This window comes from Octodon degus, unplaced genomic scaffold (assembly GCF_000260255.1).
Source record: "Octodon degus isolate 3935 unplaced genomic scaffold, OctDeg1.0 scaffold00109, whole genome shotgun sequence".
NCBI lineage: Eukaryota > Metazoa > Chordata > Mammalia > Rodentia > Octodontidae > Octodon > Octodon degus.
Genome location: NW_004524685.1, coordinates 7,833,563 through 7,860,978, shown reverse-complemented (window position 1 = coordinate 7,860,978; position 27,416 = coordinate 7,833,563). Strand labels below are relative to the sequence as shown.

Genomic DNA, 27,416 nt, shown 5'->3' with positions numbered 1-27,416 from the left:
TCTTCAGGAAGAAGAAGAAGAAGAAGAAGAAGAAGAAGAAGAAGAAGAAGAAGAAGAAGAAGAAGAAGAAGAAGAAGAAGAAGAAGAAGAAGAAGAAAATCTAATTTTAAAATGTCAAACAGAAATGGTTCTGTAGCTGTTTTGGTTTCTTAGGATTTTTTCTAAGGATATCTCGCATAACTGGCATATACAGGATCCAGTTCCTCCAGAGAGGTGGTCAGACTGTGAATCCTGACTTCTTCCAGCTAGCTTTATCTGCACTACCCAAGTTTAAGCACAGTCACCTGCAGAGAGAGGCTAGAAACTCTAAATAATGCACCAGAATATCTGTGGGGAGCCACACACTGTATGAAAGGCAAGTGAGTTTCATTTCTTAGAAACCAGTTTCCCCTAAACATTCACACATCAACTTCTGTAATCAAAGATGACTGCCTAAAGATTTCCACAGTGATTTAACACATTATAGCACCTTGGTCTTGATGCTTCTCTTATGCAAAACAAAGTTTCAAGAGCAGGGACCAAAAGGTCTCTGTGTGCGGCATTCAAGACCTGTGAGACTCTGTCACAAGGCATGTGTCTCAATTTTACTTGTGTCATCTCTCTCCAGGGAAGCATACGGCCATTTTTTCTTTGCAGTGGTTGAATTGAGAATCTAGTGAATGCAGAGAGAAGTGACTGTGTGTCTTTTGTATTCACAGTGATGATGGATTGTGCCTCACCTACAAATATCATTACCTAGGGATCAGGTTGCAACACATGAATTTTAGGGACACAAACATTCAGTCAGTAATAATGTTCAATAAATGTTTTCTTAGCTATGTTGAATCTGCACGAAGGCCTTAGTAAATAGCCAGGGTAGACAGTTTAGCGCAAAGATCAGAGGCAAACATCAAACTGAAGGAAATTCATGTGTAAAATGTTAGCATGCGTTCAGAAAATTGTGAAGTAAAACTTCAGCAGAGGAATTTCTTTGTGCAAAGACAACTGAATTAAATGTAGAATTTCCAAATTAATTAATTAATTGAAGGGACAGTTATGATTTTGTTTTATGAAATCAGTTTTGTTGGACTATTTTCTTTATTCTTAATTTGTGGCACTCTGAGATTTTCTATTGCTGCAGTCAGGTGCATTGCACTTAGTGCAGTGGGATCATGGGATCTGTGGCAAATCCACTGGTGGACTCATAGGAAACTTGGAGCATCACAGGATACCTTGGATAACTGGCATATACAGGATCTCTGTTCTCCTTTGCTCTCTACTTTAGTGCGCAGCTAATGTCAGATGATGACGGGATTTAGAATAATAATGAACTTAATTATTGGCTTATTTACACTTAAAAAAATTTTTTTTACTGAAGTTAACCATTACATTATTAATAAGTGTTCTAGAACCCATAAATAAATTAATTATTAATTCAAGCATTAAAATCAATGGATTCCTGAAGTTAAATGAAAACAATTGCTTTGATATATCTGAATAAGAAAATATTGAACATACCAGAATTTCTTTAAAATTTAGTATCAGAGTAATAGGAAAGCAGCTTAAATACCAAAATAGATTTTTGTGTTAGTTAGAAAACTTCCGATATATCCCTCTACATAAACCACAGCTGTCCAGTGAGTTAGTTAATTACATATATTTTATAAACTGATCATCAAAGAGTCAATTCAACTAAACTTAAAGATTTATGACAGACTATTTTCCCATTGAATTGATTGTTTGGATAAATTAGCCAAATAAAACTATTAGCCTTTCAATCTGTAAATCAACTCAGCAATTACTAAATTCTCAATCAAATTTCCCTAGAGGCCATTAATTTTAATGGGTGGGATGATGTATAAAATAATTAAGATCAATAGCAAGAGCCTTTTTTCTAAAAAACGTACTGTATGTCTAATAGAATGATTTCAATTATTCTGGTAAGCAGAGAAATTGTTCAAGGAATTTTGCACCTAGCACGTTATTTCTTAAATTTTGTTACTCTAGACCATTTTCTCTGTCTCAGAATATACCCCTTTATCAAACATGTTACACTCTCTGTCAATTTTCTTGTGATGTAGGGCATAACCACTTTTCCAAGACACTTAGAATTCAGATTTAAAATGACATATTGGTTAGTGACCTTAACAATGAAATTTAAGAATTCACTAGTAGTCTTAGACTCAAAGATAGAATCCTGAACAGAACTAAGACTCAATATGACTTTGTCTAGAATATTTTCCATTTGATTTGCCATTTCCTGGCTATATAAATGATGGAAATAATTTTCCCTGGTTAAAATTAGCATTAAAAGTCATTTTAATTTAATAAAAACAGATGGCACTAATGAATATTTGTAAAGTAACATATTTAAATCTCTCAGAAAATTAGAGGCAATTTTAACTAAATGGCACATACAATACTTATTCATATTTATTTTCTTAATATTACTTAAAGAATTATTACTCATTGAATGCTTAGAAATTTTATGTACGTAATGAGATAATTCTTTCTTCAGTTCACTATTGCTTCTAACCTTCCTTCTGCTCCACTTCATCTGAGTGCCCTGAAGCCATCCTGGACCCAAGTCATACAAAACTAAGTTAGCAAATCAGTAGACTTCTATGCTGGGGGTTGAAAAATACTTTCTTTTCTTTTTTTTTAAGCTTTGAAATTAGAACTTCTTTCCAGTTCATGCTTAGGTACGTGATATTTGGAACAGTTTTAGAATTCTCTTAATTTTTAATTTTCCTTGTGAAATCTGTTAAAGTAATGATTCCTACATTTCTCTGGAGAACATTATCTAAATCAATAGGCAAACATTTACACAATAGTTAGGATATAGTAATAATGACTTTTATTTTAAAACTTCTTATAAGTCAGGACCAACTAAAAATTACAATCAGGCTAAGCTACCTGGCAGTAACAAACAGACAATAGCTTTGATTTATTGCAAAAAGAAAACTCTATTTCCAGTTTGGACTAATTATTTTAAGCATGCTTTGGATTGAGTCTATACAAAGATGTGACTATATGTATGACTCTGGCTATATACAAAAAGTTAAACTTTATAGCAAAATACAATGTTGTGAGTCATTGCTCTAACTTGCAGAAAAAGAGAGACAAGCAATACTTATCAGGAACATATGTAATGATAATTATCAAATGCATGTAATTCCTTTAATATTCTTTTAAAATAGGAATATTATTATATCAGATCTTTACTTGCTCAAAATCAAGGATGAACATATTTTCTAACTATGGCTCAAAATCACGGTGCTCATACACTGAAATAAAAGAAATGCTGGAGATTGGATTCTAATCTCCAGCCCACTGAAGATTGGAGCCAGAAATTCCCCTCCTGGATATTTTCCCAGAAGAACTGCAAAGCTCATACCACAGTAATATATATGCACCCATTTATAGCAGCACAATTCGTTATAGCTAAATCCTGCAAACGACCCAGATGCCCATCAACTGAGGAATGGGTAAGGAAGATGTGGCATTTTTACACAATGAAGTACTATTCAGCTATCAAACAGGATAAATTTTAATCTTTTGTCAGTAAATGGATGCAACTAGAGAACATACTCTTCAATGAAATAAATCAGACCAACAAATGCAAACATCATATTGTCTCAGGGTGAGAACCTGAAAGAGAAATGTAGAATCTGACGGATACAATAGACACTGGTAAGAGGGCATGAACTTACTCAAAAGGAAAAAGTTCCTGAGTTGAGGAGAAGGATAGGAGAGGGAATAGGGGGACAAGATTTATCTATGTACGTAAGCAAGATGGTTGGGACAACTGTACTTTGCATTTCTGCTGGATTATGGAAAGAAACAGTTAATGCTGAAAAAAGTAGTTAATGCTTTAATTTGTTTCATCTCTTTTCTTTTCTTTTTTTTCTTTTTCAGAACGAGGGATTGAACTCAGGCCCTTGCATTTGCCAGAGAAGCATTTATTTCACTGAGCCATCTCCCCAGTTCTTCTTTTCTTTACAATTGTTCCTTCTTTTTGTCTTCTTAATTTCTTACACAGTTCTTCCCTTTTTATCTTTCTTCTTCCAATTTCACATGCATATATCCAGTGATATGAATAACTGGTTGGTAGACAACACTATATATTACAACAAATACTGTGAAATTCATATTGATTAAATGAAAATCTGTATCATTTGCAATATTTTTGGTTTTATTCTAACTTGTACTTTTTTTTTCTTTAAAACTTTTCTTATTAAGCCTTCTCTTCTTAAGAGTATTTTTTGACCTTCAGCTGTCCATTAGTTCAGTGATTTACAAAAGCATTACTACCTTTTAACAAATGGAGAAATTGAGAAACAGGGGTTAAAAACTAGCCCAAGGGACTGGGGAGATAGCTCAGTAGTCTAAATGCTTGCCTGTCAGCACAAGTATCCGGGTTTGATCCCCCAGCTCCACATGCCTTAGTGGCCCCAGATGCCCAGCTGGCCACCATAATTGGTCATAGTGACATACACCTGTGATCCCAGCACTGGGGAGGCTGAGACAGGAGGATCACTACAAGTTGGAGCTGTGTAGCAAGACCCTGTGCCAAATAAATAAATAAATAAATAAATAAGATTAAAACTAACCCAAATCTACACTGTGATGGAGTACAGAAACAGAATCTAAAAGTGTAAGTCCCAGCTTCTTACCGCTGTTGTTCTACATTTTAGATTAGAATTGCAGCATGAGAGATCTATCTATCTATCTATCTATCTATCTATCTATCTATCTATCTATCTGAATGATTTTTAGATCTCTCAAATGTGTCTAGAGTCCAAATAAGCCTTTCTGTTTGTTAAATATGTACATATTAACAGTGTTATAAAATAAAAATAGCATTTTTGAAGTTTTTATGTATTTGTGAATGACAAAAATGAATTAAGTGTGTTGGGTTTTACTTATAACGTCTTTAATATGTAGATAATTGAAGTATAATAACAGATGCTTACACATTGATTCTGTTATCTATTATGGGTCTTTTTTTTCCTGAGCCAACAAGTCTTTATTAAAGGGTTGCAGTTACTAGGAGGAGGATATGATGCTGGACACACTGTCAAAATCTATCTTCTCCACAATGTTCTTGGGCTTGATGCTGTCCTCCTGGCTGCAGAGGAAAATCTGCCCCAACTCGTCTTCACTCCATCGGTAATTGCTCATCCACACCCTCAGCTGTCTCTCTGTCAGATCCCCAAGCATCTCAACCAGCAGCCAGCAGTCTATGTGCTGGTACATGATGCCCACGATGTGGCACATAAATTTTTGGACAGAGTCTTCAAAGCCAGTTATACCTTCCAGGAGGTCTATGTTTTCATTCACAGCTTGCCAGAAAGCCTGACAGTAACAGATCTCCAGCAAGTCCCCAAAGTACAGAATCTGACAAGTAGGTCACTCTTCCTGATGTGCCTATTCAATCATGCACTTGCACAGGGTGAAGTTGGAATGGGGCAGGTTGGTGAGGGCCTTTAGCAGGATCTGGGCTGTGACTGTGGTCTGAAAGAAGGCTAGGGGGGCCGGGGAGATGGCTCAGTGGAATAAGCACTTCCGTGGCAAGTACAAGGGCCTGAGTTCAATCCCTGTTTCCACAAAAAAAAAAAAAAAAAAAAGAAGGCTGGGTTGAACTGGTACAATTTCAGGACAGCCAGGTTGGCTTCCAGATCATGGGCGTTCTCCTTGGCCTGCATCTCCACATAGTACCCCAGGGTGACCAAGCTCTCAGGATTGTACCTGTCAATACCCTTGAGCAACTTGCCCCCACATTCACTCTCATGTGCTCACACAACGCCGTGACTACTGCCTACTTCCAAGACCAGGAATAGGGTGTATTACAGGTCTTATACACTCCAGTAGACTCTAAAAGAATAAGGCAGTGAAAGATTTACAATGTTTTTGTCATTATAAAAAATAGTTGTGACTTCAGGGACATACCAGGGTACTGAGGCTACTTGGACAATGTCTGTCCTAGAGACCTATTCCAGGCTTCAATATATGAGGTTCTTCTGTTTTAGAATTGATCACCACATGCAATGAATAGACTGACTAAACCTTGTTTGGAGACCTAGATGTGTGCTTGACTCTACGTGTGTTACAATGGAGTAGTGTCCTTTAAATATATGCTAAGAGTGCCAGTGATGGGCTAAAATTGGCAGCTTTCACTCAGAATACAAACATTCTCTCTATTTTGAAATATTTGAGGGTTTTTTCAGTCTTCAAAATTAAAATCTAAATGTTGAGAACCAGGAAGACAGGGAGAAAATACACTATTTTATTTTAGTATTTTCCCATTTAATATTGAAACTATTGATAGTTATTAATATTGTCTTATGGATGAATATTGCAAGCTTTGTAGAAATTAAATAATTTATCTAAGGTTAAATACCAGATGAATGAAATTCTAAAGATAAGACATTTATATAAAGTACGTATCTTTATTTGCTATATACTAACATTGCCAAACATATAGGCCAAGACTTGGAATTGAGCAAGAGTGATTCAAAAGCTTTCATACAGCAGAAGTTTAGGAATTAGCTGCAGAGTTTGGGGAATTTTCTGGTTCTATAAATGTATAGGACGTAACTATCTTTCTCTGCCTAAATTATCTTTTGGTGGGCCAGGGATACATCTTAGATGTACAGTGCTTGCCTGGCCAGCACAAGGTATGCCTGGTATGCACAATAAATAAATAAATAATCAATCTTTTGTTCCTTCGAAGTAGATATCAAGATATAAGTAAAGTACAGTAAGGCAGATTATTTTTATCTGTAGATACTCAAATAGCGTACTATAGATATACTTGATTTCTGCTCTGTGAAAAATATGCCTAAATATTTCATTTTATCATTCCATACAAAATAGCAGCAAATTGTAGCCTGATATCCAATTCCAACTTGCATCTTGTTTTATTTATTTATTTTTTCTTGGTAGTGAGCATTGAAGAGGATTTCAAAAAATAGAAACATATTCCTTCCAAAACTGTTATATGGATTTAATACAGTCCCAATCAATATGCCCTTAACATACTTCACAGATCTAGAGAAAACATTCCTAAAATTTGTTTGAAACCAGATGAGACCTAGAACAGCAAAAATAATCTTGGCCAACAAGGGAAAGACAGGAGACATCACAATTCCTGACTTGAAATTGTACTATAAGATACTGCAGAAAATCAGCATGGTCCTCGCCAAAAAACAGACCCAAGGATCAATGGAACAGATTAGAAGATGTAGACACAACTAAAAGCACACTCAAATATCTTATCTTTGACAAAGGTGCCAATGTATATGCTGGAAGAAAGATAACATCTTTAATAAATGGTGCTGGAAAACTGGCTCTCCACAAGTTGAAAATTAAAACTAGATCCAAATCTATCACCATGCATGAAACTAAAGTCAACGTGGATTAAAGACCTAAATCTTAAAATAGAAACACTAAATATACTAGAAGAGAAAGTAGGTAGGAATCTTGAAGACATAGAGTTAGGCAGACAGTTCATGAACAAGAGCTAAAATGCACGGGAAATACTTCAAGGAATCAATAATTGGGATCTCACATTGTTAAAAAGATTTTGTACATTAAAAGAAATAATCGACAGACTAAACAAAACTGGTGAATTTGGAAAAATGTTTAGAAAACTGCCCCTCAAAGAACTTCTGTCTAGAAGTTCTTTAAAAAAATCTTTAAAAAAGTCAAGACCCCCAAGTTCAAAGATCTAATCAAACAAATGGGGATTTGAGATGAACCCATACTTCTCAGATGAAGAAATACAAATGGACATAAATATGTAAAAAATGTTCTCCATTATTGGTCATATGAAAGATGCAAATTAAAACAACACTGAGCTTTATCTTACCCCAGAAGAAAATGGCTCTCATCAACCAATAACAAACGCTGGAGAGGCTGTGGGGAAAAGGTTCCTTTCCCCACTTTTGGTGGGAGTATAGGTTGGTATGAGCACTATGGGAATCAGTTCTGAGTTTCCTTAAAAAGCTAGAATTAGGAGTACAATCCAAGACAGTTATTCCTTTCTGAATATTTTCTCAGAAGAAATGAAAACATCATACCACAGTTATATATGGGCACCCATATTTATGTAGCACAATTTGTAATAGCTAAATCCTGAGAAAACCCCAAATGCCCATCATGGATAAAAAATGGAATGGATAAAAAGACGTAATTTTTTATAGAAAGTCATGTCAAGTGCAGAAACCTGTGGATGGAGGTTCATTAGGGCCAGAAATGGGTTCACTAAGGCCAGAAAAATAAAGAAGCTTAAAGAGAAGCCAAACAGACAAAAGTAGATTAAAATACTAGTAGTTAAAAATGCAAGAGTGGCCATAGAGATAGTTCAGTAGAATAAGTGCTTGCCTTGCAAGCTCAAGGGCCTGAGTTCAATTCCTGGTTCTGAAAAAAAAAAAAAAAAAAAAAAAAGCAACAGAGTCTCAAGAACTACAAATGGTTATAGAGTTATACAGAGGTATTAAAAATGTTTTTTCCCCCTTGACTCTTGTGTTTACCTTACTTTTTAAGGCCACCACAAAAGACTTAACTGAGAGTACTACTCTAAAATCCAGTCCTGAGCAGGAAAAGGACAGTGAAACAAAGATATCACCTATCAAGGTTAAAGCCTCTACTTTTGCTCAATTCGATAAAAAGAAAATTCTTTTAAATTGTGTGCAGCTAGTTCGGAGTGGTCTGGCACTGCCAGGGGGAGGGGGCAGATCCAGCACAGGGAGGGCCCTCTCTATGGTCCTAGGTAGACTCAGCTGGTATTTCCAGGCTGTTAATAGGGTGGATATGACTGCAGCACACTCTGGCTCTTCCTGCTACTCCTGCCCCTGGCACTGCCTTCTGCATTTTTGGCACCAGAGGTTCACTCGGTGCAAACAGCACCTGCACTGGAAATTCTGGCAGAAAACAGGACATCCAGCAGATGTGCAGAGCAAGAACAACATCTGGGGCACTGAGAAAAACTTCCAGTTGTCTCCACGGTGAAGCCCACCCATAGGCAGGCCACACCCATTACGCTGCCGTGGCAGTGGCTGCAGAGGCAGGGATCATCGCTCCCCCTGGGAGGTGGGGTAGAAGCACAGGAGATGGAGCCCATTCCTAAGACAGGGCAATGAAGCTCTGCTAGCAGCTCATCCCACCCAGAGGCCACAGAGCTGAAAGCTTCAGCCAGAGACTGCACGGAGATCTCCAGATTTTGCCTGATGTCATTGATTTGGACTTAAAAAAAAAAAAGGAAAAAATAGTCAAGGTTTTAATTCAATTATTCAGAACATTGCTTAAATCACTGAAGATTTTTCTGTTGCTCAATTGGTCATTCTTTCCTTGACCTAATTAATAAATTTATAAATAATGAAAGGGGATTCAGTTTTCTGATATATATTGGGTTGAAAAATAGGAATTAACGAAAAAAAATTTAAAGGGCTTTTGCACACACATGTGGATGGGTTCCAGGTGTGGCAGCTACAGGTCCACAGTAGCAGAGGTGCTAGATTCCTGACCTGGTGGGATGCAAAAGGCCATTCCTCCTCACAGAGAGAAGGGCCCTTCCAGGGAATTTCTGCCTTGCAGGGAATAAAGCCCTACAGAGAATAGAGAGGGCTTTGTCTCCCTCGCCATTGCAATTGACAGTAAAAGAAAAGCTTTACATTTTTCCCTCAAAGTGATTGATTTAAAAGACTGCCTCCATCCTAAAGATAATGAATATTTTGCCTTTAGTTAAAAAAAATCATATTTCCTAATCTTTAAGATAACGTGGATATTTTAAAAGGTTACTTAAAAAATCATTATTCTCATAAATGGAAACTTGGCTCCTTGTCTCAAAATATGTGTTTTTCAGTGGTAACTTTGGTCTTTAAGAGTTATAGTCTAAGGTCTCCTTATTTTACGTTGTTCAGCTAATAAAACTGTCTTGCTTTAATTGCTGTTTTCTTCTTGACATCATGCATAGGATATGCTGCTGATTTGAGAAGTTTTACAGCTCTTTGGTGTTCACATGATTTCTAGTAAGGTTGACTGCCTGCTTTACAGTCCTAAATTTAATTGGTTTAGAAAAGTTTTGGTAGTTCATGAATAAGTATAAAGCTTTAGAGTCTGTTCTGAAAACAATGGGGTTTAAACGGTCACTTGATTTAGATATCCTCTTTAAATAATGACAGGTCTGGTGGTAGCTTCCAAAGGGGTACAAGCTATGACAACTTCTTCATATTTGGGTCAACTTATACAAAAAAGACAAATCACTTCAACCTGTTCATATCTAGATTAATCACTTTGCAACACTAATTGACTTTCAGACTTTATTTGGTACTATTAATTGGCTCTGCCCAGGTTTGGGCTAAATTCTTTGGCATTAGTGTCATTATCTTTTAGACAATTTAATTCAATTTGCTTCTGCTTTCACAGATGGGTGATCTTAGGATAAGGGAAGCTATTTGATGGCTTCGTCTTCCAAAATACACGGTACAGATTTCTCACTATCTGAGCTAAATTCAATTAAAAAACAAAAAGAAGGACTCTTTCCCTACAAAATTCACACCTTGTAATAGACTTGACTTGGCAATATATACTGTTATATTTTTAAATTCTACAAAAGATGGAAGCACAACATTAGAAAAACAATTCTATTAGGGAAAGCAAAAAGCTGTTCTTGGGGAGAAGATATGCTTGTGTTTTACTAGAGCATGCTACTTGACTGTCTCATGAAGCCAGATCTGGAGAAGAACTTGACAGCAGTGAGGCTGGATCCAACCTGGGGGCTGTTGAGGGCAATGACCTAGAATGCTCAGGAGATGATGGTGACAAAAGTGGGAATCAAAGGTCTGAGTAGGTGGATGGAGTATAAGGAGATAATTGAGCTAAACACTACTGTAAGACAAAATAAAATATAGAAATTTTATTTTAATTGTAGATAAAAGGTTCTATTCTTTCTAAATTTTTCTGATGAGAGAGCTTTCCTAATTCATTGTACTCTGATTTTGTAAAGATGTTTGTTTGTTCGGTGTACTTGTTGCTTGTTAGTCTGTCAACAACGGTTCTGTTTTTATTTGAGTTCAATAGTTTTTGTCTTTTCTTTCACAATTTTAGATTATTTGTTCATAATCTAATTTGGGTTTCAGACTTAAAAGCATGCTTCCACATGTGTTATCAGCTAGTTTAAATAGTATAAAAATTTATTTATTCACAGGTCATCAATAAATTTAAGATAATTAACCAAAATTCCTTAGGGTGGGGAGAGATTATTGGACAGGAATCCAGTTGGTGGATAGAGGAGTGGCCACACTCCATTCATTAACTCTGATCGTGATAGTCTTTTGAGAGCTACCACCACTGAATTGTTCATGGTCAAGCTATACAGCTTTACAGAAAAATATAGAATAAGGTTTTCTCATAAAAGATGCTTTCGGTACAACACTAAGTGAAGAAATGAAGAATTTCATGTTTATAACAATTATTAACCTTTTGGTATATTAAATATTTATAGATCGAGCTGTACAGGCCTTTAAAAATGTAAAACAAATATTGCTTATGGTGACTAGACTTTTCTTTCAGATTCAGAGTTCTACCTTTAAACAAAAAATTGTGTTATATATCCATCAGGGGCCAACTAGTTAGGTAGAACTTTCTTATGTATCAAGTAGAGATGACTGGATAAAAGGACTATGTTAAGGAGCTGGGGAGATAGCTCAGTAGAATAAGCACTTTCCTGGCAAGAACAAGGCCCTGAGTTCATTTCCCTATACTGAAAACAAAAACGGGTTATGTTATATCAAAATGAAAATCAAGTAATGTAAAAGTTGTGATCATGGTTATCATGCTGCAATGTTATATATGGTTTTGATTTCTAAATAAAAATATGTAACTGCTGTTTGTTAACATTTTATAGGTATTGAAGCATTATAATATCCATGGTTATTAGAAAATAACAGTTATATTTTATGTTTTAAGGTGTTAGGTATAAGTAATATAAAGCTTACTGCCTCTATTACAATGTAATATTATTAACTTCATTTCTGGATTTTAACAACCAAAGTTTGGAGACTAAAAAATAGATAGATGGGTTAAGAGGATAGGCAATATTTTGGCCTGAGCTCTCTGAGGTCAGTGAGGACCCAAGATATAAGAGAACATCTGCTGTGACACCCTATTATTTGGCTGAGTCTCTGATTTTCTGATCATGGAGATTATGTGGTGACAAAAGCAAGTGATTCAACAACGTATAGTATGCCTAGGGAGAGTCCCCAAGAGAAAAATAGTTCTCAAGCTTTCATAGAGAACAACCTAGTAAAGCAATAGTTGTGACTCATCCGGATGGTTGACACTGACAGAATAACTAAGAGGTGCTGTGCTTGGTTCCAATGTAAATCCTGAGGAGATTCAATTGAACTTGATTGATAACCAGAAGTTAATTTTATTAACTATACACAGGTATGAAAAAATCTTTGGACTGAAAATTTGTATCTCAATCAAGTAAGTTCATAGAGAATGAGGAGGGCTTTTACAAAGGTTCATCACTCCCAGTACAAAATAGAATAGACAGAGATGTAGCGGGTGGCTGAACCTGTAAACTGCTCATGTTTGGGGACAAGACAAGGCCAAAATCCCTAAAGCAGTCAAGCTACCTCACCTTTGAGAAAAAACATCTTGCCTGGAAAATTTCAGTCATTAGTTGCTAGGCAACTTTGTGTTTTGTGATGCTAACTTTGCAAAAGTATACATAACCACCCCTGCTGTTGTTGTTTAGTTCTCCTTCCATCAAGAGAGAGAAGACCTCCCTTGACTTCATTCTTGATCTTATCTATATTTTCCTCATCCTACCACCACTCCTAAGATCATGGAGAGTTCCAATAAGTTGTGAAAGACTTTGTATTCAACTATGTTACTGTTTTCCATTCTTTCAGAGTAAAGATTTTTTTTGGGGGGGGGGCAGAACCGGGGATTGAACTCAGGCCCTTGCACTTGCCAGGGAAGTGCTTATTCCACTGAGCCATCTCCCCGGCTCCTGAGTAAAGATTTTTAAAGTAGGTATTGATGATTTGAAGATCCATAGAATCTGTGTTGATTTTGGCCTTTTCATTCCTTATTGAATGATTTTGTAGTTTTCTTTTTTGATAAGATGGTCCAGAGGTTTATCAATTTTATTTATTCTTTGAAACAACTCACTCTTAGATTTATTAATTCTTTTTGTTATTTTATTTGTCTCAATTGTGTTAATTTCTGCTCTGCTCTTTATGACTTCCTCCCTTCCTTATGCTTTGGGTTTCACTTGTTATTCTTTTTCTAGAAGGTTGATGTGCAGCTTCAGATTTATTTGTTCTCTTTTTGTTTTCCTGATGAGTGTTCACCATAATTTGCCCTCTAAGGACTGCTTTTATTGCATCCCATTGATTCTGATAAATTGTACTTACATTTTAAAAATTTTAGATATTGTTTAATTTCTCCTTTGATTTCATCTGTGACCCATTGGCTGTTTAGGAGGGTGTTTTTACTTAATTACTATGTGTTTATGAAGGTTTTATGGTCTTTTTTGTCATTAATTTTGAATTTCATGGCACTATGATCAAATAATATTCATGCAATAATTTCAGTGCCTGCTCATTTACTTAAGCATGTTCTATGGATTAGTATGTGGTCTGTTTTAGAGAATGTCTCATATGCAGCTGAGAAGAATGTGTATTCTGATGCTGTTGGTTGAAACACTCTGTAAACATGTACTAAGTTCATTTTTCAAAATTTTGGCCCAGTTCTGTTATTCCTTTGCTGATTCTTCGTCTTGTTCATCTATCTCTTTGTGACAATGGGGTGTTAAGTTCCCCTGTTACAATTGTGTTATTGGTAATTTGATTTTTCATGTCTATTAATATTTATATAGTTGTGTGCTTCCTTATTATATCTTCATCTTGCAGTTTTCCCCTAACAAGTAGTATGTACTGATCTTCTTTATCTCTTTTTATAATTATTTGTTTGAAGTTCATATTGTCTGAAAACAGAAAAGTTACACCTGTTTTTTTTTTTTTTGAGTTCCTGTCATGTGCAGTATTGTTTTCCAGTCTATGAATTTTCTTGTGAATTAAATGTATTTCTTGTATACATTGTATTGCTGGATTTTCTTTCTTCTTCTACTCTGCCAGTGTGTTTCTTCTGATTAGTGAATGGAGGCCATTTACATTACTGGTTATACCTGATACGTATTGGCTTATCTTTGTTATGTTATTTTCCTGCGGCCTGTTCCCTATTTTTCCCCTCTGTTTAATTACTTGCCCTGCTTGCAGGTTTCTTTCTGTTACTGTTCTTGGAATTGTGGTCATTTTTATCTTTTTCTAGAATCTCTTTGAGTACTTTTTAAAGGGTTGGTTTGGTGGTCATGAATTTGTTCAGTTGTTCTTTGTTGTGGAAGAAACTTATTTCTCCATTAATTTTGAAAGATAGCTTTGGAGGAAGTTAGATTAGAAATTCTTTTCTTTCAGAACTTGAAATACTTCACTTCAAGCTATTCTTGTTGCTTTGTGTTGAGAAGTTTACCATGATTCTGATTAACTTTCCTTTATAGGTGATCTGTTTCTTTTGTCTAATAGCTTTTAATATTAATTTCTTGTGATAAATTTCTGAGATCTTGATTATTATATGATGGGATCTATATTTATTTTGCTTAAGGCTAAAATTGGAATTCTGTATCCCTCACTTTTTCATATGTCAGATTCTTTTCTCCTGCTTGGGAAATTTTCTGCTATTACTTCTGCAAGTACTCTTTTGACATTATTTGTGTTTACTCCTGCTTTTTCATGGACACATATCAGTCTTACATTGTTATTTGCATCATCTTGCAGCTGTTGAATTATCATTTCCTGGTACCTTGTTCTTCCATTTCATGATCACTATTGGCAACGCTGTATTCAAGTTTTGAAAGTCTATTTTCAGGTTCATTCAAGAAGTTTTGCCAGTTTTCAATTGAAATTTTAGTTTCGTTGATATCACTTGATTGTATTTCATTTTTTCTAATTGTCTTATATTGTTCATTCAAGATTTCCATAATTTTTCTATGCTCCCCCTTTTTTTAAAAAAAAATCTATGTCTTCTTTACATGTTCTCAGCAATTCTTTCATTATGGTTGTCATTTTTTAATCTGATAGATTATTTCTGATCTCATTTACTCTATCACCTCCTAGAATTGTTCCTTTACTTCAATTGTCATTTCAGAAAGTTCAGGTACATAAATTCCAAGTTTTTATATGTAGTTGTCTTCTACACTTGTTCTGGGTGGGCTGGAGGCCTGAGATTGCATTTTGTTCCTTTATCTTGATACCATTTATTTCCAAAAGAATTTTTTATTTTGTTTTCTGTGATGATATTCTTGTGAATTTTCGTATTATGTGGCTATGTCACTATTATAAAGCCTCTCTAGGAAAACTCTGCAATTCAGGGATATCTTCTGTGTGTCAGAGAGTCTTGATTTGTGTCTGTCCCAACATCTGACCTTCCCAATTAATTGAGGGTGGGATATTGGTTTCTGCTTGACTCTGTCCTCAGTCTTTAGATGTTGGGCCACTGTGAGGATAATGCCCCCAGAGTGTCCCAATATTGTTAGCTATTAGAAAACAAATGATTATAGAAGATATAACATCCTAGGAATGGTAGTATAATAAGCAATAATGATAGTATCAAACAAAATTTAGAAATTGACAAACTGTGATAACTTGATTTCGTACTTTTTAACTTATGCTTTATTTTTGGGGGGGGGTTTCAGAAAGAGATTTATTTTTTGCACCTGTTTCCTAAGTTTTAGTCCACAAAAGATAAGACAAAAATACACACAGGTACCATTGTACAATGCAATGCCTACTTAATAGTAGTCAGCTATACAATGGAGATCATAAGAAAAACCACAGTTAAAATAGAAAAACTGGGGCCAGGGAGTTGGCTCAGTAGAATAAGCGCTTCTCTGGCAAGTGCAAGGGCCTGCGTTCAATCTCTAGTTCCACCAAAAAAAGAAAAAAAAGAAAAAACTATTTTCCATGTATATTACAATTTTTTTTGAGCTGCTGGGAATCAAACTAAGGCCCTCATGTTGGGGTTAAAAACAGAGTTTTCTCAAAAATCTACTGAAACCAGTTGGATGCCAGTGACTAACATTTTATTCCAGCATTCCAGTGACACCTGAGCTCTTACTGAGTAACAAACACTGACAAAGAACAGCAGGACTCATATACAGGAAGTGGTATCTTAGCTTTCCCCCAGTGTTTGAAAATTTGAAATGTTTTTATTTCTTTAGTTTCTTCTACAAACTTGTTTAAATTTTTATTTTCTCCTTAGTTCTTGGTTTAAGACTTTCTTCATTAAAGGTATCTCCACATTCATCATCTTTAGTCATTTCTTCATATGTAGGGAAAGAAAACACGTATACAATTTTCTACATATTGTTTACCTTCTTTGCCATTCACCTTTATCTCCTTTTCAGATCTTTCTGCCCTCTGTCCAGCATTTCTGGTTTAAAAACTCTCTTATGAACAAAGAAGCTTCTTTATTATTTTCTCATGGTCAATATACATTCATCTTGTTTGGAAATTCAGAACTCTCCTCTTCTTTACCAATTTGATATCACATGCATCATTTTCGAGATGTGTTGTCTCATCTTCTGCTGCTGAATCTTTAATAGGAGAAACAGAGCCATCAATGTCCTTGTATTGGTATCTACAACTACCAAGGTCTTCTTTTTCTAGAACTTCACCAACATTCATTTGTGTCAATGATTCCTTAAGGAGGTGTTCATGCTTCAGTTTTCCAATATAGTTAAAAAAATTCTCTTGGTGCAGCTTGCTTGAATTTTAAGGAAAACTTAACATTTTCCTCTAAGTAATACTTTCTTTCCATCCTCAGATTTTAAAATTAGGAACCTAGGTCCTTTTTCTTTGATTTCTTTTTAATCTATTTGTGACTTTCTAGTGTTTCTCTTTCCTTTTGGTCTTTCTCTTGCTGTTAATTTTAGCTTGTATATCCTCTTTTTACATTTCTTCTTTTCCTTGAATCTTTAAAAAATAGTTTCAAAGTCAATGATCTTGGTTCTATAGATGAGTCAATGAATCTGAATACTCTTGGGTATTTGAACAGATTGCTTCATAGGGTTTCTTTGAGTCCAATCAGGTAAGGAAGGTTGCATTGTGTTTTAAATAAGCTGCTGTCAGATGAATAGCTATCACTTTGATTTTCAATTTCTACAACTGTATTAGATGTCATATAGTTAACAGGATCCATTCTTGATTTATCCACCACTTTTTCTTTGTCTTAGAGTTTCTCCTCCAATTGTCACAGAAAATGTCTTATACTTTAGACCATAGGAGCAAATATAATAGTTATATTAACAGAAACAATCATAGATTAGGAGTTTGTATGCCAAGTGTTTTCCCTTGGCAGAGTGAATTTACCCAAGGTTCCTCTAGATAAGTCAGTTGCCCAGTCCTGGGTACTTCTGCTATGGACAGGGAAAGGTCAGGCACCTGGGTTTCTTTGACCAAGCCAGTTGCCAAGTCCAGGTGCTTTTCATCTTGGCTGCCCTTCCTACAGTGTAGGGAGATAAGCCAGGAAACCAATTTTTCTCAAAATCTGGTATTTTTTATAGTGGTAAATTCCATAATAGTCATTTGGGAGGAATCTAGAAATTTTGCATTATATTAATATAATGGCCTTTGAGATTATAAAAACAATCAAAAGAGATAATGATAAATTTTAAATTGACTTTTATACTACTCATGACAAATTCACAGACCTACTCAATGAATTAGCTATGGGCCCATAGAATCTATTATGAAGGATTTAAAAATTTACTGACAAAATTTGTATAGTATAAAATACAAAAATTCTCCCAAACAACATCATTTTAGAGTATTATTTTCTGCATTATATATTGCCATCTTTCATTTAATGTAATTTCATATTATTTATTTCTTGTATTTTTAAAATAATTTATCTTTTTATCAGCAATAATTAATTTTTAGCTCAGATTCCATTTTGCCAACGCATTTTCAATATTGTTTTGTATTATGCTGAAGTCAATATGAAATAACTTTCCTGCAAAATAACTTGAGTGTGAAAGATTACAAGATTCTTGAAAAATTAAGCAAGTGGTGACAATTTGTTCAGAATTCTCAGTACATCTGTAAGTGCCAAGTGAGTAAATATGCTAATGTAGATACAAGAAAAAAATGTAAATGTACAGTTTCTCTTTGGAGAGAAGGTAGCAAAATAAGCATTTTTTTTTTTTTTTGGCAGTACTGGGGATTGAACTCAAGACCCTGTGCTTGCCAGGCAAGCACTTATTCTACTGAGCTATCTCCCAGCCCTGGAAATATTATTTCTTCAAGTGGCAGTTTGTACATCCTTCAGAAAACAAAATCTACTGTACAAAACATTGTTTGTAGTCAGATGCAAAATGCTGACACATAGCATTGTGAGGTTTCCTAGTTTATGCACAGCAAAAAAGATGTCTTATTCTGAAGGCAAAAATCTCAAGTGAATCGCACATGAGATATGATGGGAGGTAACTGGTGTGTCAGGTGGAGCTGTTGAGAAACACGAAATTCCAATAAATACCAGGGGTAGACAAAATCTCAACTTGGACATATTTTCCCTCTTAAGAGTCTCTATTTTCCCTCATATTGTTCCTATGTTTTAATGTGTCCTTGATAAAGTATATGCTGACCAAATTATCACCAAAGCAACAATGTTGGGAGGCAGAGCCACTGAGAGCCCTGAGGCTCCACAATCTGGGACTTCCAACCTTCCAGAACTGTGAGCCAATGAGTGTCTCTTTATTATTTATTGCCTAGTCTCAGGTACTTTCTTACAGTAGCAAAGGATGGAGTAAGAAAAGTGCCATTTAACTTATTTGTTGAGATCAAATCTTAGCACCAAAGAGTTAAAATGAAAGAATAAAGCTTAGAGGTCACACTGATCGTGTTCTTTGTCTCTGAACATAAAATTAATTAAATGCATGAAATTTGTTTACTAAAACTATCTGAAATGTAGTATTTACTTATGAAAATCCCTTAGTTCCAAATGAGGAGTCACATCTAATATAGTGCAGGGCATAGTAAAAAAAAATCCAGAAAAAGAACGGGTTAATATGCTTTCCAAACTAAAATATATAACATCATAATTAAAATTACATTTTAGCCACAGTGTCTGTCTCAAGGGATTTCATCTTTCTACTTAGTTGCTATTGAATGTTGTATACTGAGACAAAATATAAAAAAATATAAAAAAGAAGCTAATTTTTGGGCTTAGGACTTTGCAAGCATTCATTTGAAATACAGAATGATTTATAACTGGCTAATTATTCTCCTACTATCCCACGGAGTTCTGAGACTGTAGGTTGAAACCGAGAAAGGGAAATTTAAGGCACTTCCTGACTTAGGAAAATATTGGGTTACAAGAACAGTCTTGTAGGAAAAGTGAGTGACAGAAGCACAATCACCAGGGACATACAAAAGTCAACAGCGCTAAAATATTAGGAGGTTTATTTTAGGAAGCAATTTTCCCCTGCTGGAGTGCTTTTGCGGACCGGATTGCTTGCTTGATCTTTCTTCCTTGCAATTGTTCTTTTCCGAGCCTAAATTTGAATATGTGAAGCAAAATCTTTAACATTTGAGATTATATTTTTGATTTTGGGTTGCCTGACTCTTAGGATCACCCAAGAAAAATATGGAAACAATTTTAATATGATTAGTTTTAAAGAATACATCATTTCCCTGGTGCTTACCATCCATTAAAATGACAAAATAACACATAATAATCTGTTCCCAAACACAGAAAACATTATAGTATGGAACACAAATGTTAGAGTAAATGGCTCTATACTGGGAACTTTTCAGATACTGTATGAGTTCATGAAGGCAATTATGCCTTAAATTCTGGAAAGACACAACTGGTGTTGGTCATGGTTAGTGTTAGTGATTTCCTGTGGTGTGGTGTTTATGATAGTAGCATAAACTCAGCATGAAGTACATTTGCCTGGGGGCAGTTGTAACTTAAGTGCTTGCTTTTTTGACATTTGTTCATATTCTTCAGGAAGAAAATGTATTTCTGTTGGTCTGTTTGATCAGTCTTTACTAAAACACAGAAAGAAAAAAAAAGGCATGTGGAACTCGTATGGCTTAAAAATGAATGTAACAAATATACTTGCTACAGAAGGCAGAATCCTGCTGGCTTTGGACAAAGTGGCCTATTACTTTGTACAACATATTCCTAATGCTGAGATCCTTTTTCTTAAGAGGTGATATTCTCTAAATTGATGTTTCTTTCTCTTCAGTCAAGAAATCATGAAACACACACACACACACACACACACACACACACACACACACTGTAATGCAAAATTCAAAGAAATTGATAATTTTCTTACTATTGTAGGATAAAGAAACTTTTAAGGTTCATCTGTATTTTAAGGTCCATACGCATAGCCATTGAATAGAAGCCTGCACTGCAAGAACAATTGTTGCATCTGCTTGAGTTATGCCGTTACAACTTTTTAAATTTATTTTTTAAGAGAGTATAAATTATAATTAAAAGAGAAAAAATTACAAATTTGATACAGAATTTCACTCAACAAAGTAATATGAATTTCATAGTACTCATTGTAATACATAGTGTTATCTTCCAACCAGTTATTCATATTGCCAGATATATGCATATAAAATTGGAAGAAGAAAGAAAATAAAAAAGAAATTAAGAAGAGAAAGGTACAAATAATGGAAAAAAGGAGATGGAACAAATTAAAGTATTAACTGCTTTCTCTAAACCAGCAGAAATGCACAGTACAGTTGTCAATTTATTCAACGAGCAATAGTAAGCTTCACTGTTCATGATGTAAAATCTTAGATTTTTGTAATGAAACTTTACCTTTCATACTGATGTCTTTTTCAAATAAATCATTTGCTTATTAGGACAGTACCTGGAAGATGTGACGTTTCCTTAATACGGCAGAGGCTTAACCAGTTAGCATCCATTGGCACAGTCTCTGCCTTTGACAATCTGAGCATATGAAACAGATAGGAGTTTAGGGGCCCCTCACTCTGTTCTACTCAGTTACAGTTGGCTTGAGGGTTGTCTGAATCCTGACAGGTCTGCTTTGCTTATACATCTGAAAGTACTGTCAATTCACACAAACACACATCTAAAATTGAGTGGAATATTGCTGCATTCACGTCTAAAACAAACACTCCACTTGTCCAAAGTTTTATATTCTGGAGTGCAGAGCTGGAAGGCAAGACAGCCGCGCCCACCCCCTATCGCTTTGCCCTGAAAATGATTTCACACACTTTGTTTGGATATTTCTGAGTTTCGCATACCGAGAATTGTAAAGGAGACATTTGGTGATATCAAATGTCACTCTTTATTTACATATACATTGTCTAATCTCAAATTGGATGAAAACACATTAATTTCTGTGGATCTTTTCTTTGGCAAAGTTGCATGCACTACACAGCATAGTGGAGCTTTAAATAAGCTCTGTGGCATACGTACAATCTCTGTACTTAAAAGATTATGCTTTGTAAATCTTTTGATGGGGGCCAAAATTAAATAATGATGAATTATTCAGTGACAAGCCAAAGTGTTCAAGTGTAGATTGGTTCATAGTGCTATTTGCTAAAGTTAAGCAAATAAAAAAGGTTTGGCAGTGTGCCGCTTCCCTCTGTTTATGGCTTGGGACCTTTCAGCACTCTGATCATGCCCTTGCCTTCTGTAGTCACCAGGCGCAAGTCTTAGGGTAGCTGTGCAGCAAACGTGGCATCATCTTAGAAACTGTATTTAGTTCTTTTGGACTGAACCCAGGGAAATCCCTGGGAAATAACAGAGTAGTGTTGTTTGTATACAAGAAGGAGACTTATTTATAACAGCTTTAAAGTACTTAATCCATTTTGTAAAGAATAATTAAGTTAAATAAATACCAAATTGTAAAACTAAATAATAAATACAGAACAGATTTAGTGCTAGCAGCATAACATGCTTGTAGTCTGACTTGGGCTAAACTTGCTGTTGGCCAATATTTGTCAAACATGGCTCCGTAAGTAGAAGGAAGCACAAGGGCTGAATTTACTTCTTAGCTGTGTGGATCTGGGCAGTTTGCTTAGGTTTTCTGCATCTTACTGAGCAATCATTTCTTTTGTTTTTAATAAACAAACAAAAAGACACACAACGATCCTGCTAACAGTTTTCTCTATCAGCACTGCCACTTTTCTGTAAACCTCTGGTCAGGGTATAAGCTATCATGTCCTTTTTTGATAATGTGTCTTTTGTGAGTGTCATTGTCCTACTTGCAGAACAATTTAAAAGTGGTTTGTCTGTTCCCTTCCAACTCTCCTTCATGATCTCTATTCTTTGATTTTTTTTATTCTTTGCCAATACTTAGAATCCACTATCTACATTACTTTCTCAAGCCTATTTCTGAATATCTGTATTTAAGCTCTTTCTGTAATACACCTGAGCTTGAGGCTTTTCTGTCCCATTCATACACTTACTGCTGAATTCAATTAATATTTTATCGAAGGCTTACTCTGTGCAAAATTTTGTATGAAGAGCTATAAAAGTTATAAATAAGCATGAGTCGTGGTTTCTACTTCAAAGACTCTTAAGTTAGAAGGACTGAAAATATATTTTCTAAAAAAAATTGAGAAATAAGATTTGACAAAATTTAGACAATTATTTAACATAATGCCAATAGTGGAGATACCTAATGCCTATTTTGAGTTTGTTATCTGCTTATACTTTTTAATAAAGCTTTCGATATATTCACTGACTTAATTCCACATTTAACCCTTTGGCCTGAAGAGATTGGAACTATTATAACATTCCGTTTCAGATGAAGAAACTGAGGCAGAGAGGCTTCTAAAGTAAAATAGCTAACGAGCAGCGGAGCACCCCTTAGGAAGAGTCACTGTGTCCAGATGTGGTCACACTCTTGGCTTTCCAGGGCCCCCACAGGCATCCAGACAGTGCCATGCCAAGGTGAATTAACTTAGTATCCATTTATTGAGGCTTTTCCTTTAGCTGCAATAAGAGAAAAAGCGCATAATTACAACTGGGTTGCTCAGGTAACATATCTTGCAAAGAGGAACTATTGAAAAATTACTGAAAGAACAGATGGATTTTTTAAGCTAGTATTCAATTTTCCTGAAAATAAAAATGATATAAGCACATCCCAGAAATGTTAGAAAACACTACAAAATGCATAGAATAAAATAAACATCACTCATAATATCTAATCCCGGAGTTAGTAACAGTTAACATTTTGGTATGCATCCTCTGGGGGAGAGTACGGGTAATTGCTCTTCTTCGTGCTACGATGTATTTTTTAAACATTTCCAATGTGAAGAATTATGTTTACAATATGAAAAAGGAAAAAAAAATGGCACAATACTTCAAAATATATATTTTTTGTCTGTGAATTTCCCTCTTAGAAAGATTTCTTTAGGGAGAAATCAGGAATGGATAGAATATAAATTTTGTGTGTGTGTATGTGTGTGTGTGTGTGTGTGTGTGTGTGTATGATTTTTTAAAAAATATAAATGTTTTCTGCAAACTTTCTGGTACAATATTCACCTGTTACTGCCTAGTTTTCTCTAACCGAATGGCAACATATACATTTTAGGTAATGCGATGTGTCAGACATTTCAGTGCAGCGGCAGAGACACTCTCTGCAAAAGCTGCCCTTCCCTCTCTGATCCGGAGCTCTGTCTGGGCAGCGGTCACCCAGACTGGGCTCCATTTCTGCTCTCATCACATAGAATTGGGCTTAAATAATAACCATGGCTTACAGAGCTGTCTCGGCTGGACTTCTGGCGCTGACTCCCCTGCACCATCTTTCCTCATTCTCTGTCAGGAAAGAGCGGAGTATGCCACGGCCCTGCGGGAGGACAGTGGCGCACGGTGGGAAGAGCAGGCTCTGCTTCACGGTGTCAAAGGCTGTCATGAAGCGTCTGCGCTGAGCCTCAGCAAGTGGTCACTTTGGTCACAATTCATAGTGGGGTGGGGATGCATGCGTGAAGCATGCGCTTAATGACCACAGGTGGTTTCCAAATTTTATTCTTCAGGATTAAAGGAAAACATTTACCACGTTCATCTTGAATTATAAAAGCAACACATCCCTTATATACAATATCTGGCAAACAGTGTTGATCTAAGAATCAAATAATATTTTTTCTTGCTCAGCATTCTTCTTTTTCTCCCAGCAAACTCTGTCTCTTCCGTTCTCCAAGTGTCCTTGATCAGTAATTGGCCTCTATTTTTCCACCCTCATCTTTATATTTGATTTAAATGTATATAAGCCCAAATATTTCTACATTCATGTATAATTTTCTTTTAATTCTAAAAACACAAACAAATCCAAAGCAGACTACAGAGTATTAAGTAAATGATGGGTTCATTTAAAACTGAAACACACTATTGTAAGTGAAAAAGTGAACATTCTTGTTCACAACCGATTTTATATTTTCCTAAGGATTTTTTAAACTAGCATAAAATAGACATGGAAACAAGAGGTTAAAGGATATTTGTGATTTCAAGAAATAAAATTGCACCACAGAAAGATAAGGTTGGTTTCACATTTATTCCAGTAATGTCAGGGCAGCTATTGTTTCTACTGTGCCAAATTAAATATCACTACTTAATTGTTGGTTTCATTGTACAAGTTCTTCAAGTCAGCTAATTTCCTTTTCATTTGAATGTAGTATCTTATAATTACCATTCTTTTTTATTTCAGATAATCTTTGTTATCATTTTATTGACAATGTATTTTGAATTTAAGTAACATTTCAAAAATGTTTAGTCAAACTTAGCTTCTTAGACATTTATATGCGATATTTCTTTTCACTGCCATTCAAATATTTTTTTTGGGGGGGTTCTATTTATGTCTTAGTTGGCCATCTTCATTTTCCTCATTATTTGGCCTTAATTTAGGTCTGATATTTGCCTGTAAAGAGGGCAAGTGGATTGTTTTGAGAGTCCTGTGAACTTTCTGGGTGATGGGGGAAGGTTCCCCTCAGATACCAAACTGTCAGGCTTCCCTGATCAGACTGAGAAACATGCCTGAGAAATGTGAGGCAGGCATGTAGAAGTGTGCAGGGCTAGCACCTCTGTTTCTTCTCTATTTCAGAAGAAATTCAGGTCATATACAAAATCATCAAAGCAGTAAAGCATGAGGCATATTGAGACTAAAGTCCAGGTTGCCAAGAGGAGCTAATAAAATGATGAGCTGAAGTTGAAGCCAGATGTAGAGCATCTCGAGGATAAGAGAAAAATGGAAAGCAGCATTTACGCTGTGGATTACAGCTTTAAAGAAACTCTGATATACCCTATTCACTTATTCTTACAATGACTCAGAAATAGATGTTATCTTTACTTTCCAGACAAACCTGAGAAATTTTATGTTCTCTGCTTAGAGCATTGAAGTTGCAGGTAAGGAGATGGGATTTAATCCTGTGCTTTTGGGTTCCAAAGCCCATGCTCATCCTCTGTACTCTCCTGGCTGACAGAACTCCGTGATCAATCACTTTGTTTGTGGCACAATCCGCTGTTAGTAGGCACGCTGGACTATAGAAGAAAGATTCCTGTTTGTTTAGGCTGCTGCAACAAATTACTGCAGGCTGGGAACTTATGAGAAACTGCAATTGTTACAGTTTTGGAACTTGAGAAATCTAAGGTGTGTTCAATAAGGGGAGGACTTGTTCTACTCGTGCAGCCTTGCTTGATGGGAGGGACAAACTCTGTAAATCTTTTCTTGTGTGGGGGTTCCAATCCCATGAAAAAGAGTGCAACACACATGACCTATGTGCCCCTTGAAGGCTGATTTCTTAGCACTATCTCTCTAGAAATAAGTTTCAGCAGGATTTCGGAGACACAGGCTATACTAGTCCTAAAGAAGATGCTTCGTTCTTTCTAATCCAGCTGTTCCAAGTAACTACACATAACATTAACATGGTGATGTGCTCGAACTATTATTGCACTTTCTATCTTAACTGTTTTGTATTTAAATCTTATAGTCTCAATGATTTTGCAAGACAGTATGGGGATTACTTTTTTTTTTGACACTGTACTTTCCACAGCTTGTTGTAGACCTGCTCTTCTTTGCCTAAATACAGGCGATGCTCAGTGGCTACTGATGGTAACAATGATTTCAATGAGCTTAGCAACATAACAGATCAGAAAGCAGAGGGACACAGAGTACTTCTTTGTGGCAAAAGAACGTAACTTAGAGAATATGTAGCCTGGAAAAAACTTGCACCATTTTGAAACTGGGTATTGAACTCAGGCCCTTGCACTTGCCAGGTAAGCATTTATTTTACTGAGCTATCTCCCCAGTCCTTTTTCTGTTACTTAGAACACTCATAGTTTCCCAGGGTAGAAAAGGTGACTCAGAATGTTGTCCAGGCTGTACAAATTCAATGGGGTTAATCTTTGTTTTTACCTGTATTGAGGATATTACCACACTGGGGAAAGAGACTACATCAGAAGAAAAGGGCGTTTCATTGTTTATGTCATCTTTTGCACTACATCTAAATCTAAAAGACAGCCTGAGACAAATGGTGAAGGAAGACACCATGCATTTCTGTAGGCAACTGAACTTCCAAGCAGAATAAACTTTTTGATATGTCACTCATGATTTTCTAGACCTTCTAAAAATCTTGTGCTGTGGGTCAAGACAGAAATATGTTTTGCTAGATGCTTTAACTTTTTGTTTTTAGACCTGTAACCATCTTAATGACTCTCAGTAGTGTGTACCAGTGTTTAGCATGGGGAATCTGATGACCAGTAATGGAACAACTATGTGCACACAATGAATAACAGAACTACAGTCATTACCAATATGACTTAATGAGGGTCCCATTCACCCTACTTTTAAGAACATGTAGGCTACTAGCAGCATTCCAATTTTAGAAACATTTATCCTTTTATTTTAGCAACTATAAGCTGTGGATCTTTGTGTTGACTCTGTCACATATTTTAAATTCCGTGATCAAAACCACTGAAATTATAACTTCACTTAGATACAACATATTATGAGTAGGTCCACTAGCAAAATTTTGGGAATCCAAATGTCTTTATCAGTGAAAACACTTTCTGCCTATTGGATTGTGAAAGAATACCTCTTCTAGAGGGTGTTTTGAGTAAAAGCTTGTCTAAAACATAGACAAGCAAGATATATAGTTTTCCTGGAAATCTTTTCCTAGATAGAGAATAAAGTAAGAGTAAAAGCTGCATGACAGAGATATCTATTATTTTTCTGGGGTGATAACTAGGACAGTATTGAAAGCAGCCCACGAGGGAAAAAGTAGCAGTCAGATTATCAAGAGATTGGAGGAAAAAGAAAGCTAGATTGTGGAATATTGATGACCAAATTTCAAGACACATTTTAACTCATAATG

General features: G+C 35.6%; 1 pseudogene; it reads right to left on the bottom strand.

Moving 5' to 3' along the window:
- Positions 1-5,028: 5,028 nt before the first annotated feature.
- LOC101588139 lies at positions 5,029-23,965 on the bottom strand (annotated as a pseudogene).
- Positions 23,966-27,416: the final 3,451 nt, after the last annotated feature.